This window comes from Hermetia illucens, chromosome 3 (genome assembly GCF_905115235.1).
Source record: "Hermetia illucens chromosome 3, iHerIll2.2.curated.20191125, whole genome shotgun sequence".
NCBI lineage: Eukaryota > Metazoa > Arthropoda > Insecta > Diptera > Stratiomyidae > Hermetia > Hermetia illucens.
The window spans coordinates 99,303,826-99,308,038 of record NC_051851.1 but is presented as its reverse complement, the minus strand read 5'-3'; positions in this window follow the sequence as shown (position 1 = coordinate 99,308,038).

Sequence of the window (4,213 nt, the reverse complement as noted above, 5' to 3'; positions counted from 1 at the left end):
GTAGTTCTTATATTGAATTGAGAATGTTCATAGCTATGTTTAGAGAGGGTAACAATTAATATAGATATTGATGATGTCCTGTGACATGAATAGCGATCAGATTTTTATGCATTCAATGTTTCGTGTATATTATCACTGGTAACATCAAAGAACACAGAGCATGCGCAACGGCGAAAGCTGCTACCTGCATAAAATGCACTTGGTGTTATTAGTATATGCATATCTATTATAATCGTTTTACATCCAAGAGAGAAGAGACTTGGTTTTTTTAATACAGAAGCAAATGAAGATGAGGCAGAAATTGATCATGAATTTCTAATTCTTGTATTAAGCAATTACTTAAAAACAGAGTGTAAGCAACTTTGAACAAAGTAAACCAGCATCAATCCGAGCTCGGAGTGACGACCTGGGTGAGTCATTGTTTTTATTTTCTTTTTTATTTTATTTTCATTTTTTTTATTTTATTTCTTTGAATTGTACATATTGTTTATTTTTATTTTCTTTTTTTTTTGTTATAATTAATGTTATGAAGTTTGCTGGAACAATGAACAATGATGCGTGAATAGTCTAATCGTAGTTTGGGGACTTCCTCCCTTTCGTATCCTCCTTTCTCCCGCCGAATTTCTATAAAGGGAGATCCTCAAAATGAATAACTAACCTGAGGATGTCGAGGAAGGGTGGGAACCTCAGAGGCCGCACCTCATACAAGATCTGAGGCGGAAGAGATAATAATTGAGACGGTGATCCGTCGTGGATCTTCCCCTCCTTGATCGCGGCACTCGGGTCCGGAGACTTACGGCTCCACGCGCGGTCGAGCCGTTTTTTTTTTCCTTTTCTAATTTCCAATTTTAGTTCGCGTTCTGTTTATCATTCGATAGGCCGTTGCGAAATCCTCATTAACGTCTATTTTAGAATCCGGTGCGGACCCACGCATCGGAATATACACGTTGTTTTGTAGTAGTGAAGCGTGAGGGATCAAAGCGCTCAAAGGACCCCCACACATTCCCGAGCCTGGCTAGCACAGAGGCGTGCAAGAACCTGTCGACCGAGCACTTTGATGGAGCTTCAATCTTTGTGGGCGGACCTTCACGGTCAATTTAGCCAATTTGTTTAGATTTTCGGGATAGCTCTGCCCTCTACGTCGTTATCGGCTACTCAAGATGATCGACCTGATCTCCTATTTCCACTCGTATCATTACAAAATATAGTAAATACATTTTGAAAGAAATGAAAATTTGCCTTACTTTTTGGACACTTCAAGGCCCTGATTCAATATGGATTGTTGCGCGAACGATTATTATTACTTTTTTGACACAGTACTGCATTTAAATACTACCTGCTTGGACTCGGAATAAATAAGATGAACAAAAAACCTTTACACCAGTAGCATCCTGCTTCCCATATCCAGATTTGTTAATTTATTTTTGTTTGTCATTTTTTAAAAAATTCATCTCTCTATATTCGGTCGGCTATAGAGAGCCGTATTTTTCCTCGAGGGACATAATCTTTTTTCGAGGAGTCTACTTTGGCATCATTAAATTAATGTAAAATTAAATAAAAGAAAAATGTTTTTTTTGTATATTTTATATAAATTTTATTGAAATCATATAACGATATCAAAATGATCGTGCATTTAGATCCCGGTCCGATTATTTGCAGTTAATTCCCTTGTTGGGATTTCAAGGTAGTTATGTCCATATCGCGGGTAGAGTTCTTTGTGGGCTATATTGTGGAGTTGCGCTTTACAACTCGAATGCCATTTGAATAGGTCTTGCCATAAAGCTTACCGGAGGTTTTCTGATACCATCGTAATGAGGATGGCCATGGGATTATGCCTACACGACGGGTATTTACATTAAACCCCTAGGACCTTCATGTCCTGGCAACACGAACGTGGGTGTGAAATTACGATATTTTGCAATATTCGCCATTCCAAATGATGCTATTTGAAAGCATTATATTTCCGAATATACTATAAAAAATGTTTGGAATCTTGACTCGATCCAGTAGTAAGAAGTAGAGGTTTCTCTGGCGGCTCAGCTAAGAATGGCGAATTGACCTTGCTAATGAAAAAACACATACTAGGTATTTTTAATTATAATTCTTCTTCTTTTTCTTTAGCCTTTGTCCCGGTCGCCAGGAGCCGATGGAATTACAGCCGAATTGGTTAAATATGGAGACGAGCAGTTACACCAAGTGGTTCATCAACTTGTGCTCAAGGTATGAGACAGCGAATCAATGCCTGACGATTGGCAACGAGGCATTATCTGTCCCATACATAAAAAGGGAGATATCACACAGTACAGCAATTATAGAGGTATCACGTTACTGAGTACCATCTATAAGATATTCTCCACTATCTTGCTAGGCCGGATAGCCCCATACGCTCAGAACATCATTGGCCCATACCAAAGAGGCTTCACTCCAGGCAAATCAGCAACAGATCAGATTTTCTCTGTGCGGCAAGCGATGGAAAAGCTGTTGGAATATGGACAACAGTTGCACCATTTGTTCATCGACTTTAAAGCCGCCTATGATAGCATAGCCAGGGTAAAACTGTACACGGCCATGAGGGAATTCGGTATCCCGACGAAATTAATAAGACTGACTAGGCTGACCCTGACCAATGTTCGAGGCCAGATAAAAGCAGCAGGATCATTCTCAAGACCATTCGACATCAACAACGGTCTACGACAAGGGGATGCCCTATCATGCGTCCTGTTTAACCTGGCGCTCGAGAAAGTGATCCGTGATAATGAGGCAAATGCAAGAGGTACAATCCTCCTCCTCCTCTCGACATCATGGGAAGAACCACCCGAGGCGTAAAAACTGCCTTCATCCAGATCGAGCAGGCAGCGCGAGATCTTGGGCTACACATCAATGAATGTAAGACAAAATATATGGTGGCAACGTCAGCACCGAAGACACAACTTTGAGACTGTTGACAATTTCTCCTATATAGGGTCGAAAATCACGACCGATAACAACTACGAAGATGAAATCCGCGCACGGTTGTTGTCAGCCAACAGAGCCTATTTCAGCCTGCAAAGACTGTTCTGCTCGAAACGTCTCACCATAGGGTCAAAGCTCTTACTGTACAAGACTATGATCTTGCCAGTCCTCATGTATTCCTCGGAAACTTGGGTTCTTAGCAAGCAAAATTGCGAACTCTTAGCCGCGTTCGAGAGAAGAATCCTCCGAAGAATTTTTGGCCCCCTGCATGAGAATGAAGGATTCCGTAGCCTACACAATGACGAAATCTATGAGCGATACCATGACCGTCCGGTTATGGATAAAATCCGGCTCAATAGGCTACGGTGGGCGGGTCACTTAATCCGTATGGATGAGGATGATCCCGCCCGGAAAGTTTATAAGGTATATGGTAGAAAAAGAAAACGAGGCAGACCCTGCCTACGATGGAGCGATGGCGTAGGTCAGGACGCGAGGCAGCTTTTAGAAATGTCGAATTGGTGGACCTCGGCGCAAAACCGGAATGTCTGGAGTTCCTTATTAAAGCAGGCCTAGACCGGATACCGGTTGTTGCGCGGAGTCGGCTAGTATTGATCGCTTTCGCCACTTTGTTTTATCAAAAGCCTGATGTGTATGCAATCGCAAAAGTTTTAAATTAGCATCCAGCGTGTCAAAGCATCGTTATTTTGGCCGGACTGTTAGTCGCTTGCTATCGACTTCGATGTTCTGACCAATCTTGGCAAGTGATATATATTGATGATGGATACCCTCATTAGAGATGTGATTGAAACGTGTCACGCTACTAGTCCAACACAACATCTTCGTCTCCATTACCGCATAACACCGTTCAACACTCAGAACCATGGAGTGCGTCAGGCCAGATTACATTGCGGTAAATTTTAGATTTAAGACGTTCGTTGATACGTCGATCAGAAAGATCACCAGTTGTAGAACGCTACTTCATCCAGGTAGTCTTCATTGTGATGGAACATGCTTTATTGGGATCGATTTTCAATATTGATCCAAACTGTCTGCAGCGCTCAACTCCACCACGTTGCGTGTCTTCCCACCCGTGAATTGCAGGAACTCTGATTCGTTCACCATGTGGTTGTTGTTTCAACACCTCCCAAACTGAAAGTCCAAAGTCGTTATTAAGTCATGCATCTCACTTTTGTTAGTCGATAGTCTCGTTCTTCCGATATATCCATGCAGGTCTGGTTCATCTTCCAAAGTTTGAATTTTT